Raw genomic sequence first — 14,394 nt, 5'->3', positions numbered from 1 at the left:
GAGGGATCTACACTGGAAGGCATTGTGGTAAAAGTTGTTAGAATGTTCTTAATTTAGTTTATGTTAGTAGTTGATAGTGTTATAAATTTGTATTGTGATATTGGATTTCACAGGTATTAAGATGAATATTATATGTTAAACACTTTTAGCTATGTATGTACTTTTTTTCTTGCTAACAAGTTTTAAGCTTAAAGGAATCTTCTAAGAACCAGCAAGGAAACCCCAGAGGGCAAGGACAGTGGGGCCCAGGCTGTTTTCAGTGGAAGAACAATAGAGCCCAAGTTATCTGAAGCCAAGATCAAGCCATCAGCAGCCGGGAGGAAAGATATGAAGCCCAGCTGCCCTCAAAGGAAGGATGAGGGGCCCAGACTGTTATCAACACTGACCATTTGCAGAAGAAAGGAAACCAGACTCAAAATAATGTTGGTCAGCCAGAATAATGATGACCAGCAGAAATAATGCTGACCAGCAGAAAAAACCCCATACAGAGCATGTTCTAAGAAGGCAGAAGGAGGGGAAGTCCCAGGGAGGGGACATACTTTGAATATCCATTAAACCCTCACAGCAGGAGGGGATGAAAAGAGTGTTCCCAAGATACCAGGTGTGTTCCTGGCAACCCGCCAGGGCATCCGGGCGTTTTAACCCTTTGCTTTATTTCCTTTGTCTCCTAATTGTCTTTTTGTTTATATTAAACTTTTTATAATTTATTAAGCGAATCTCGTTTTTAATAATAGCTTAGAATGTATTTTTCCCCTTCTCCCAGTTGCGGAATTTTTCCCCACCCCCCCGCCCCCTTTTTTTCCCGGCTCTTGATGGGAAGCAAGTTACCATGGTTACCAAAGTTTTTTTTTCCTCGGACCCTTCTGTTTGTTTCCTTGCCGTCTCAGAGAGTCAGGCCGACCCTCCCATACCCCTCGGACCGGCAGGGGGAAGCAGCGAGAAGCCGTAAAAAGCCCGATGGAGTGGAGAAAAAAACCCACATTTCCACCTGCTTGGAGTTTCTTTAGACTGGGAAAGCGCAGAGGCTGCTCTCCAGTGTGAGAGCTCGTGGCTTTGTTTACTTGGCCCCAGAATGCCTCTGAGTTTCCTTGCACTTTCCAGTTCCTGTGACCCAGCTATGGACGCTGAGAGGGTGCTCTTGCCCTCCCTTTCTTTTCCTCCTGCATTACCAGGAAACCATTCCCTCTCCCTCTCTCTTCCCCCCTGCTTCTTCTGGGAGTTTACTCCTACACCTCTGTGGGCATTTGAAGAAGTTTGTGTCTGTTATTTTCTTACCTTAGCGTGTTTAACCTTGATTTGTAGAAAGTTTGTAAATGAGTCAGCTATACAAAATAATTGGTTCTCTCTCTGATGTTCCCTCCCTCCGAAAAACCCTGTTAAAAGAAACGCCCTGACCCCAAACCCTTTGTCTCGTCCTCTGGATTTCCCTTCACAGAAATACACTGTGGAATGCAACCCAGGGAGGGATTCCACCCTTTGTTCCTTTACTCATTCAAGAGACTTGAATTTCAGAAGTGAATTTCAGAAGAGAGCCACAAATCCAACATATGCTGGCTCAAAGCCAGAGTGAGGAGAAACCTCCTCACTGTGCTGGTTGCTGGGCCACTCTCAGGATCCAGTCAGTAGGGGTCAGGTCCAAGAGAGCCCTGAGTGCTGCTGTGCAAGGGGTTAAATACAGCCCGATCTCCAGGGCAGGGTACAAACAGTGGACCAAGAGAGAATCCTGAAGGGAGGCGTAAGGGGAAGGGATTGCAACTTCAAAACCAATAAGGATACATAGAGGGAGGGAGCAAGATACAATAACCAGTAGGGCCTGAAGGGACAAATTATTATCTGGAATAATTTGTCTGGAAGGGAGCAATCTGGAAGATAGGCTGGTGCTTATAATGATGGACAGGGCAGTAGAGCCTGGACTGGGGTGATGGATGAGGAACTTTTGAGAAGGAAGGGAGAGCTTTACTTTGACGGATATGGTATGGGAGGGATACTAACAGCTAGGAACCAATGTATTCAATCCAGGGGGGGAAAAAAGGAACATACCAACCAACAGTTCAATCCTATCAACTTCTACAAAATTAAATAAACACACTGCAACATTTCCCCCTTTCTTTTTTAAAAACAGGAGAGTGCAGGGTCTGGGGGAGCAGAGGTCACAGAGTTTTCTAGGAACCAGGAGTCGGAGGGAGGAGCATTAACATCAACGTGATTAACTTGGGGTGGGGAGGATAAAAGATTAGAAACATTCTGAACTAAACACTTGCGCAGAATGGCAAGCATAAACAAAGTTAGAAAAATAACAAGCACAATCCATAAAATTGATTTTACAATTGAAGAAAGCCATCCTGAGAGTCCCCAGTTGGAAACAGGTTGGTGACCCAATCCTCCGACTCTTGCTTTATTTGGTGGATCATGCCCTTCATCTCACTGATGGTCTTGTGGATGTTTGGGGTTCAAGTCATGAGGTTCAGGCAGCATAGGCCCTCGAATTCCCTAGACTCATGATTGTGCAGGAGGAGCAACAGGAAATCAATGGCTGTGCAATTTTAAAGCATGGCCTGCCTAGTAGTATTCTCATTTTCTAGGAGGTCGCTTAGCACGGTTGACGTTAAATTCTCGTGTTTTACCACCCAACATTCCAATTGGCCTAATTCTCTGAGCACTTTAGCAGCGGCAACCCAGGGCAAAAACAACGATACTGTGGCTCATTTTAGTTTGCTCCAATGAGAAATTTCTGAATTAGTCAGGGTCCAGATCGTCAATACTGCTCTTCCGTATAGCCAAATTATTTTTAGAAATACAATTTTCAATAGGAGTCTTGTTGGGGGAAAACAGGGATAACTGGCCTAACATACATGGCCCTCCTAGGAGGCGACAGGGGGTGCCTGCTTATGCTCAGTCTCCACAAATTAAAAATAAACCCTTTTCTAATTTTTGGGGGACAGCATCTGAGGTGGATGACATTTTAACATGACTGATCTTTTTGCACCAATTAGCAGCTTGGAATTGTTTGTTAACTTGTCTAACCTAAGAATAAAGGATAAGGTCTAAAGGTTGGAAATCAAAATGAACACAAAATGAGGCAGGAGAGGAATTTAATAAATCAAATCCTTGTGGCTCATCGGTTGCCTTGGTCAATTACTTTTACCAGTCTCTCCATAATAGGAGAGGATTTTTCACTGGCTGCGTTACTTTATATGCCACAAATGACCAGGCAACTCAGTGAGCAGGCTTCCCTTTGTTGGCTTCCTGAAACAAGGAGACCAAGCTGGATGGAAATTTATTGGGCTTTAATGGGATCCCCACTAGGCAGGTGGCCATCGGGTTTCCTGATGCTCCAGTGGATAGGCACAAATCATCTTGGTGCAGGGTTTCTGCCAGTGTCACCCACAGGTTTTTCTTGGGCTGCGGCACAATCCATGCTGCCTGAGGGGTTGCCATATAAATCAAGCAGATGTAGAATGGGGTCCACATCCTCAGGATGGTCTTTTCTATGGATGGGAAATCACAAATTAATAATCATCAACAAACATATTTAAGAAAGGAAAATTAGGGTAAAACGGGGACTCGGGGTTTTCTCCTCCTAAATAACGTCCTTTTATTGTTAGGACCTTAGTCCCTTGTCATGGTTCTAAAGTATTAGCTAAAAATCACTAGAAAACTTACTCATTTCTTGCTGTGAGATATGGATTAGAAGAAGAGCAAAACAGGCTTAAAACTTAAAATGAATAAAGAAAGTTTATTATCAAAATTACAAGAATAAAAAACTAGAATAAAACTTCTAGAAACCTTTTTTCTCCTCTACTTAAGTATTCCTTTGTTCACATGACAATGAAGAGACAAAAAAAACCTGGTGGTTAAAACAGTCCCAACTTTGCTATAGTATTTTCATCTTTGTAGAGAAAAAAAGAAGTTCTCTTCTGCTAATATATGGAGTTTTTCACAAGAAAAACATTTTTCTCATGGCTTTCTAATTTTCTGATGCCAGCCGCCCGAAAAACTTTGTCATCAGTTCTTTCTTCCCATTTCACACTACTCTAAGGTGTTTTCATGGGCCATGGGTAAAGGAGTATCGTTTTAAGGATGAATTATTCAAGGGCAAAAGTTCTCTTCATCTTTGTGGGCATTTCTGGAAACAGAAGGGGTTTTTTTGCTTCTTAAGGCCTACAAATTTTCAACAACTATCACTCCTCTTTTTTTCTGTCTTAGCATCTCATAGGATCACAACTACTTCACCATTTGCTTAAATCCACACTTTGAAATACTCCATTCCCCCCAAAATACTCTATCCTGAATTAAAGGAGTTTTTTCAGAACACTCTTGTCTATTTCTGTAGTTTTAGCAAGAGAATATTTCAGCTTATTAAAACATCTCCTTATTTTGCTTCTCCTTCAGAAGATTAATTCTCTTCTTCACTGTCTTTGATAGTTTATGTTGTCTCTCTACATGTTGATCACTCTCTTTCTCTCTCTTTTTGGAAAAAAGGATTAACTGCAAGTCTCATCTGTGTAATGAAAGGGTGAAAATCTTGCGCAAGACACAGCAGGTATCCATGGCATCAGGTTTTAGCTCAGTGGCGCTTAGAGCTGGGGACCCCCCCTGGGAAAAGCTTCAGCCACCCCGGAGGCTTCCCAGGAGGCTGCAGCAGAGCCCGGCCTGGCCTGGGGACAGGGGAAGCCCCGCAGGCTTCATCTCCCACACGGGGACTGCGGCAGGCCCAGCCCAGCGCCATGCCCGGGCCACGTGGCCTGGGCAGGGGAGGGGAACCAGCTGGGGTTCTGCTGCCTTTCACAGCTGGAAAACAAAGAGACAAAGAAATTCCCAGGCTTAGGTCTTAAGGTGGTGTTCACAGATTGATCTCACTTTTCAATGGTCAAAACTACTGTCAGTTCTCAGAAATGGCCACTTATTGGCCAGGAGAAAAATCTCCCATCAGCCTCCAGCAGCTTTAACTTCCTTAGGTGTTTCTTTTTGTTTTTTAAATGCTAATCCATCACATCCCTGGGTCATTGAGACACAGGCATAACCTAGCCCCCAGGTCACCAGTTTGAAGGGTCCAATGATCTTCTGAGATTCTGGGTCCTGCACCAGCACAGGCGGATATTCTTGTTGATGAGAGTTGCCTGTGGACTGGAAATGCTGCACCACTAGAGGGTTGGGGTTGTCAAAAGAGCAATTTAAAAAATTGATGGTAAATAAGCCCTTACACAGCTGGTCTTGAAGTGTGCAGCCCTTCATGCTCTCTCTTTGATGGGCTAGGACTCGCTTGAGCGATTGATGGGCTCGCTAAATGATGGCTTGGTGTGTGGGGGAATGGGGGATGCCTTTCTTATGTTCCACTCCCCACTCTTGCAGGAACTCCTCAAATTTCCTGGAAATATATGCTAGGCCATTGTCTGTTTTTATCTCTCTGGGAACCGCCAGCACAGAGGAAGCCTGTATGAGATGTTTACAAACATGCTCAGCTTTTTCCCCTGTGTGGGCAGAGGCGTAGACAGCACTGGAAAAGGTATCAATGGAGAGGTGCACATATTTCAGCCTGCCAAATTCTGGGATATGGGTGACATTCATCTGCCACACCTCGCAACTTCCTAGACCCCAGGGGTTAACCCTTGAGCCTAGCGTTGGCATCACCATGGATTGACATTGAGGACATATAGCCATAATGGCCTTGGCCTCATCTTGCCTCAGGTGGAAATGGCAGATTAGACCAGGCACATTCTGATGGAATTTCTGATGGCTTGGCTTAGCCTGCTGGAGCACATCAGGAAGCCTAACCATTTCCACAGGGGCAGTGAGGGAGTATTTGCTCTTTGATTCCCTTCCTCTGTCAGGTCAGCTAAATCTGTATGCGATCTTACATGCATTATGAAGAATGGTTGCTTTCGGTAGGAAACAGCATAGATCAACTTTGAAAGCAACTCAAAGAGCTGTGGATCTGAGACCTCTTGGAGAACTGCATTCTCGGCTCTTGCTATCACCCCTGCTACATATGCTGAATCGGTCACTGAATTGAATGGTTTAGGGAACCTCTCAAAAGCCCTGAAGACTGTGGCCAACTCAGCTATCTGTGGAGACCCTTCCACATACTTAATGTCTGTTTCCCACAGCTGAGTTTGAGGATCTTTCCAAGTCATCACTGATTTGTGGGATGCTCTGGATGGGTCAGTAAAGACTGTCAAGGCTTTAAGCGGTTTCCTGCTCTGAATCTCTTTTGGGATCAAATTGAATTGGGTGTTAAACAATTTGTGTGCAGGGGCATGGACTGCAACCTGCCCACTGCAGCTATCAAAGGTAATCTGAAGGATCTCATTCTCCTGCAGCAGTTGATCAAACATTTCTTTGCTCAGTTTGTCTGGGGAGGCCTTATCCTGAGACAAACTAACTGGTACTCATATGCATGTAAAATCACATCCAGCCAGCTCCCAGAGCCTAGCCCTGGCTTTCCTGATGAGCTGAGCTAACAGCTCCTGTGGCCTTGTGATGCTTTTGAACCTTTGATGACTCAGGAAAACCTACTCTGTGATCAAGAGTGGGTCCCTTAGGTCCTGGTCCCACTGATAAATCAATCCAAAAAGATTTGGCAGTTTCCCAGGATAATACATTCAAAATGCAGCTTTGGCTCAAACCTATGAGCCTGCCTCTCCACCATTGCCTCCTGTACCTTTTCTAGTGCTTTCTGCACCTCTGGGGTCAGGGACCTGGGAGAACTAAGCTCCTTCTCCCCATTCAGTAAACTGAAAAGGGGAATGAGGTCCTCAGTAGTGAGGCCCAACCAAGGCCTGACTCAGTTCAAAGTCCCACACAGGGAGTGGAAGTCTGCCATATTTTTCAAATCACTGTTAATGGCCAATTTCTGAGGAACGATGGTCCTCTCAGCGATCTGCAGACGCAGGTATTTCCAGGGTGGCATCCTTTGAACTTTATCCTCCTGGAGTTGAAATCCTGCAGAGGTCAGAACTCCAACCAGCAGATCAAGCGCACACTGTAATACATTGTCATGGAGAGTGTACACAAGGACATCATCCATATAATGATGGATGATGGCCTCACCCACCTCAGCACATAGGGGAGACAGCAATGAGGAGACATACCACTGGCAAATGGTGGGTGAGTTCTTCATGCCCTGGGGCAACACTCACCAGTGGAATCTCCTCAATGGGGCTTCTCGGTTAAGGATGGGCGCCGAGAAGGCAAACCACAGTGCATCGTCAGGATGTATGGGAATTTGGAAAAAGCAGTCCTTGATGTCTAGGACTTCCAATTGCCAATTTCGTAGGAGCACGGTTGGAGTAGGCATCTCTGGCTGGAGAGGTCCCATGTTCACAATGATTTTATTTATTTCACAAAGGTCATGGAGGAGCCACCACTTGTCCTTCCTTGGTTTACGAATTACAAGCACCAGGGAATTCCAAGGGCTAATTGTTTCAATGATACTATCCTTTGCCAATTGCTCCTCCAAAAGCTCATTGAGTGCCCTGAATTTATCTTTTCTTAGCAGCCACTGATCTATCCAGACCACTGAATCTGTAGTCCAATCAAGGACAGGGTGCTCCAGAGTGGTTGCCTCTAAAAATCCCAAGAGGTTTTCAGGATTTCAATTTTTACATGCCACTGGGACATGAGGTCTCTCCCCCACAGGGGATAATCTGATAATCAGCAACAAATGGGTGTAAGCTAGCTAATTGCCCATCTGGTCCTGACATTTTACCATGTTCTTTGATACACATGGTAATTGAGTACCCCCTATACCCTGGATCTTGCCAGCCACAGGTTGCAAACTCCCAGTGTGATGGCCACCTCCTTTTGGGAATGATAGTCACATCCGCTCCAGTGTCAAGCAGCCTCTTCATGTTTAGTGTCTGCACCCTGCTTGCCACTGCAATTAATGATGGGTTTATCCTCAGCCACAACCTCCGCCTAGTAGATGCCTGGTGCATGGTCATCTACTGGGATATCATCTGGGATAGATATGAGCTGACCAATGATCTGGCCCTTTGCCAAAAAGAAGGGTGGGTGAGTGCAGCGCAGCAAGAGAATGAGGTTCTCTGGACCACTTGGGAAGGTGATTGGAGAAATCTCAATCTCTGAGGGGGTCCCTGAGGACAATATATTTACAAGCCAGTCCTGAGTCCATCAAAGTCCCATCCAGTGGGTTCAGCAACTACTGTCCAGTGCTGGGACTGGAGAAAGATTTTCTGTTTGTTTGTTAGGTCTTTATTCCCCTGATGTTACTAGGGGGAATCCTCCCTCCCATGCTACTTCGCACACCCCCAGGGCAAAGGTTTGGATCTGGACACTCCCTTGCCAAGAGTCCCAATTATCCACAGTGGAAACACTGCAGGTGGCTCAGTGGTGCCTGTTGTGAACATTGCGTCATGGCTGCTGCTGGTATCTTCCTCGATGCTGTTGTTGCTCTGCTCACCTCCACCATTGGGACCTTCTTCATACATGCCTCCATGATTGTCTCCAAAGTGGGAGGTGGGTGGAGAGGCAGGCTAAGATGTAATAATATTGGTGTTGCAGTGTGATGCTGGTCTACCACAAAGTTAATAATGTTGTTGCTGTTTCTACCCTGATGTTAATTGTATTGAGTTCATCTCTTACCCAAGTGTTGTAATCCCTTCCAGTCGGGTCACTGCCGGTGCTCCCCAACATGGCATACCACCAGCTTCGGTACACAAATGAGGCAAAAAGGGTTATGAGTGCTGAGGTAGCCCCTAGACCAAGTGAACCAGACAGAAGAGAGACAAAAGAGCTTCATAACCTAACTGACAGAGAGACCAGGATATTCCCAGCCTTGACTCAGAATCCTTGCCATCACCAGGAAAGTGCCTGACCTGGATGACACTCCTACACAAATGAGCAAGAGGTCTTCCACAGCATTCCCGTGAGGACAGAAGACCAGGCCTGCCCAGGAGACGACCATCAGGAATGGAACACCTCCTACCTGATGACCTCATGGGAGCAATGGCGGCGCACAGCCTCCCGAGCCCCCACTCCGGAACTGATATCTTAATAAAGGCACAAAAAGGACCCAGATGTCCTGCCCATTCATTTCACTGAGGATCACCTGACGGCACACCTCATTCACATTGCTCTTTGCCGCTTCCAACAGGATGTTTTAATGGAGTTCTTGCCTTCTCCACCTGTCTCTTCTATTTGCACCTGCAGCCTATTGATAAATCTTACAAAGTATTCATTAGGGAACTGCTTGATTGATAAAAAGCTGGCATGGCATTCCTCTACAGGCAGTTGTCTTGGTTCTAGAAGACAGGTGTCTGCTAGGGAGAGCAGGAGCCTTCCTTGGGATGAACGAATGTAGACCCCCTCCCTCCGAATTCTTAAAATTTGAAATCAAGGGGCTTTCAGGCAGAGATCTGGGGATAGGAATAACAGTTCTTTACTAGTATAACCAGGCAAACAAACAAACAGTAACTACAGCAACAACAAGAACACAGAACCAGGGACCCCGGGACAGTTTTCTTGGCTGAGATGGGATGGAGGAGAGGCTTTGTTTCACAAACCCCTCGGGCAGTCAGTCCTGGTGCTCCTGCAGGGCTCCGAGGAACAGTCGGCTGGAAACAGCAGGGATGAGCTGAGATCCTGGGCCGGTGGCTGAGGTGTATCAGCAGCTCCACGGCGGTGCCTGGCACTGCCACACGTCCTGGCAGGACAGGGGGTGCGAGGCCACCAGCAAAGAGGGGAGAAGGAGAAGAAGCAGCCGCTCCGTCTGGGTGATGGCGAAAATTCCCTTCTCTCCACCGCAGCAGCTTCGTGACCCAGCACACCAACGTCCTTCCCCGAAGCCGAAGAAGGCCCAGCTAAAAAACTGTCCCCACCCTCTTTTTCTGCCCCCTTTCCCTCCCAACCTGGGCCTGGCCACTCTTTGTCCGTAGTGAGCACCCCTATGTACCGGTAGTTAGGTTGTCCCAGCACATAATGGGTAAAAAATTCCCCGGGCAGGCCAGAAGGACAAAACAAAAAAAAAAAGGACACCTAACCCTGGAGTTAATTAAATGCCTTCTTGGCAGCCTCTGCAATCTTACTGAGGACAGGCCTGGATATTCCCCAGGCCTGTTCCTGAGGCTTTGCCAAATCCCCTTTGCCACAAAGATGTTCAATGGTGAGATTTTCATCTGCGTCAACTGCAGTCTCACTGCAGAAGAGCTCTGGAAGGATGGCCTGCAATGATCTCTTCTCCCCATTTCCGCAGCTTGTATGCAGCCAAGGAAAGGAGGCAGGAAAATAACTCCTTCAAATTAGAGGGAACCAAATCATTCAAGTAGAATGCAGCTTTTAACAAACTCTTAAAATATTCATTCCTTCTCCAGAATTCCTTCTGAGCTTTGCACAGCTCCTTCTTATTTTGGGTTCTCCCTCCCCTGTCATGATAGCTAACTATTGTAATGAAGGGAACGGCTTCCCGTTCTGGGTTCCAGTTTCCAAGCCTGTAACTTCTGGTCTCCAGAGCATGGGAAGGGGAAGGAGGGACACGGGAACCAGAAGCTGAAAGGGGTGGTACTTCTGGAAGACCAGCCAAGTGGGAGGAGATTTGGGAGGAGCAACATCAGGAAGGTGTGGGACCCGGGGGTATGAAGGTGGTAGGGCATGCCCTGGAGGAGGAGGAGGAGGCTTCTGAGGGAGCAAATGGGAGGGATCAGGGAACCAGGAAGGGTTGTGGGGTGAGGAGAGAAAAGGATTCTAGGAACGAAAAGCACAAGGGAGGGGCCCAACCATGCTGTCCCTGCCATCTTGTACCCTCTAGGGGCCATCTTGGGGAGCAGTGGAAGGACAAGGCACTCAAGGTGAACAAAGGGTCTGGGGTGAAACCTGGGAAATTTTAACATCACTAACTTTAGGGTCATCAACTGGGGAAGAAAGGAAACTGGTAGGGACCCTGGCAGCTTGTGCAGGGCTCCCAGGGCAGGGGTGCTGAGGGAGATGTGGAGGACCAGGGAGATGTAAGCCCTCACTGCTGCTCTGCCACACGTCTCTCCCCGTGTAGGGACAGAGGGAGGAGTTTGGGATAGCAAAACTGGGGATAACTGAGATGGCTGTCCCTCCACCCGCCCTTTTTCAACTAAGGCTGACCAAATCAGAACAAAAAGACGAATTAACTTAAACGCTGTTTTATCCACCTGATTAGCTAAAATGGTAAACTTTCACCCAATGGCATTCCAGAAACTAACAAAACTCAAATTTTCAGGGGATACCTGGGGGTAGTGAAGGAACAGCTATCTAACTGATTTACCAAAATATGGATATGATGTAGTATCAGTATCCAACTATAACAGACAAAGACTCTTTAACTGATTAGGGTTACAGAGTATATGTTTATTGGTAGTGCTGGGCTGATGTGAAGGGTCATCCCTTAATACACATGGCCCCGAATACAGGCGATTACATTTTTTATTTACCAAGATACTGAATACAAATACATATTCATAACCTAGTGTCCTGGTTTAGGGCAAATTTGGGAGAAAACCTCCAATGGGGCTCCCCCCAGGAAGCAAACCCACGTGACCCTTTTCTCCCACCTCTCAACCGGTTTGGGAAGAGATTTCTCTGAGAGAAGTGGAAAAAACCTGTTTATTTCACAGGCACAGCAGTACCCAGCACAAAAATGAATGATATCAAATTACAAAACCTCTGGCCCTTCAGAAGAGATGACAAACTTCAGAGGGTCTCTTTCTTGTGGGTGTTCGCTCTGTTATCAGTCCCTCTGGCGCTGGAAAATGCCGCTGCCCAGGCTGGGCTCCTGGTAGTCCACGGGTGCAAGCTCCCGGTGCTCCCCCAAGTGCCCAGTCCAGAGCAGGTTCAATTCGTTTCAAGGAAAAGGGAAAGAAAACAGTCCAGGAAGACCTCTCTGCTCCGGCTAGTTGGAAAGCCAAGGCGATCTGTGTCTTGTTGTCTGTCTGTGTTGTAGTCAAAACTCCCGATGCGGGGGGAACAGGTACAGTCTCTGATAACAGACTCGGTGCTTCTTTTCCACTCACTTTTACTCTTAGATGAAATTTTAAGAGTACAAAACCTGTGTCTGGGTTAGGTGGACGAATGGGAATACAATTTGACATCATAATCAACCCAGGACACAGGCATGCTAGCGTCCGGCCTACAAGCTCTATTCCCATGATCTTTGTTAATGTCTAAGGCTGGTTCATTATCAGTCCCAAGCAGTTCTAGCCCCAGCCTTTGGCACGAATCAAGTACAATCAGTTCATTCAAAGCAGCAGAACAAACATGACCTAAGAGAGTAGACTGAAAGAATTTGAGGAGAATATATGCAGGGAATGACTTGGCTATCTTGGTCTATAAGAAGGATAATTCTTCTGACTTTCTAATATATTGCCTGTGCTTTTGGCCTTCTTAACAAGGACCTTTGCATCACAGGTTCATCAGGAACTGAGCACACTGAGCTTCTGTAACTGCATGAAAGATGTTCCTCTGCAGGGACACGCAGGGGGAAAAAGGAGTGGGTGCTTGAGCCCTCTCTGCATGTGAAAGTTCAGACCCCACTTCCCACGTGTCAGTGGCAGGGCTGAAGAGCCAGGTCATGGCAGGACTCCAGTACTCACCATCTTCAGCCACTAAGGGCAAATGCTGCCTGATCAGAAGCTTGAAGCTCTGCACTGCGCCAAAGCTTTGCACTGGACCAACCAAAGCTACCCCTTACTGTTTCAGGATGCTCAGGCCCTGGACTGACAACACGTGCGCCGATCCCTTTTTTCGTTGTTTACAAAAGTAAACTTCTTTATTACAAAAAACCAAGAATGGCTGAAAGTGAGGCCCTGAGATAAACCCAGAAGGCTGCACCAGCAAACTGGATAACAAAGAAACCTGGTACAGCCTGGACACCACAGCAGCTGGGTGTTCCTCACGACTCGAGTTTTGTTGGAAGAACTCGAGTAGAACTTTCAAGCAGTCTTTGTACCCTCTGGGGGTCTGTGATTGGTGCTTTCTTCGATCCCCCTGCTGATTAACTCACTGTCAGTCCTCTCATTGGTCTTTACAGGTGAACATCCTGGACCAATCATTTCCAATTTTCTCCACCTTATGGGTCAGTCTTTCCTCCAATCAGACTTCAAGGTGCTTTCTTTCTCCATGACACTGCTTTTCTAGAAGATTCCTCCTATTCAATTTACCTCCCTCCCTCCACACGGGCCAAACCAACCCTTACATCCTCTTACACCCATACATTCGCACCATCACCGAACAATAGTAACTTGTAACCTTAAGCACTAGAAATTAGTTCATTTATAACACACCCACAGTGTGAGGGCTGCTCCAAGGGCACCCCCTGCCATGCATAGGACCTGGGCACTGCCCGGTGCAGAGGATCTGTCCCTGCCATACTGGGAACACAAACACTTCTTCAGTATCATGCAAACATATATGGCTAGTTTGTTACTCAGCATTTTCTCCCCACTAAGGTATCTTTCCTCCTTCAGCAAGCCCTACAATTTGCTGGTCAATATTAGCCATGCAGTAAATGGGTGGGAATGAGAGGCTTTCCAACGGAGGGAACTCTCTGGGATATTAGCAAGGCGTGATTTCACCCGTAGAATTGGAGCAAGTGTTCCTTGTTTTAGTCAGAAGCATGGTGGCCAAAGTACTGGGGCTGTGTGCTTGGTGTCTGTTTTGTGTTACTCTTGGATCCTTTCAGCTATGGATTCTGGACTGCAAGGGGGGTTTGTGCTGCTTTGGGACAGAGGAGAAGTTCTGGGCTTTCTTTTGCATCAGCTGTAGAGAAGGTTTGGTAAGCATGCATTGTCAAGATGAAAAATGAGGCATGGGACCACCAGGCTTTGAGACAATTTATTGCTCAAGCAAGCCAGATAAGATAGCAGTCTCCAAGGCGTGAGATTTCAAGGAGCAACAAGTCAGCCATAGCTCAAGGTAGCCACGGGTTTCTTCTTCACACAGCAATATATAAGGTTTTGGTCCAATAGACAGTTGGCACAAAACTTGTTTTACTTCTTAACCTATCACCTTTGCATAATTTTGCTGCACTGTGTTTGACTCTTAGCCACTAAGCTGACAGGTCACGTACTCCTACACACATCTCTATCACAGCTTCTAGATTCTTAGCCTACTCTATAACACATTATTACAGCCTAAACCTCAAACTATTTTATTACCTAATATAATTTCTGACTGTCGTGGTTTAAAACCAATAACTAAGAAAATTACTTATTTCTTGCTGTGAGATATGGATTAGAACAAGAGCAAAACAGGCAGAAAACTAAGGAATAAAAAAAGTTTATTGACAAAACTACAATAAGAACACCAGAATAAACTTCCAGAAAAACCTTTTCATCACCTATCTACCCACTATTCCTTTGTTCACACGACAACAGAGACAAAAACTTTGGAACTTTGGTGGTTAAAACAGTC

The sequence above is a fragment of the Parus major genome, chromosome Z, assembly GCF_001522545.3.
Source record: "Parus major isolate Abel chromosome Z, Parus_major1.1, whole genome shotgun sequence".
NCBI lineage: Eukaryota > Metazoa > Chordata > Aves > Passeriformes > Paridae > Parus > Parus major.
The sequence above is the reverse complement of the archived record's forward strand: the minus strand, read 5'-3'. Positions refer to the sequence as shown.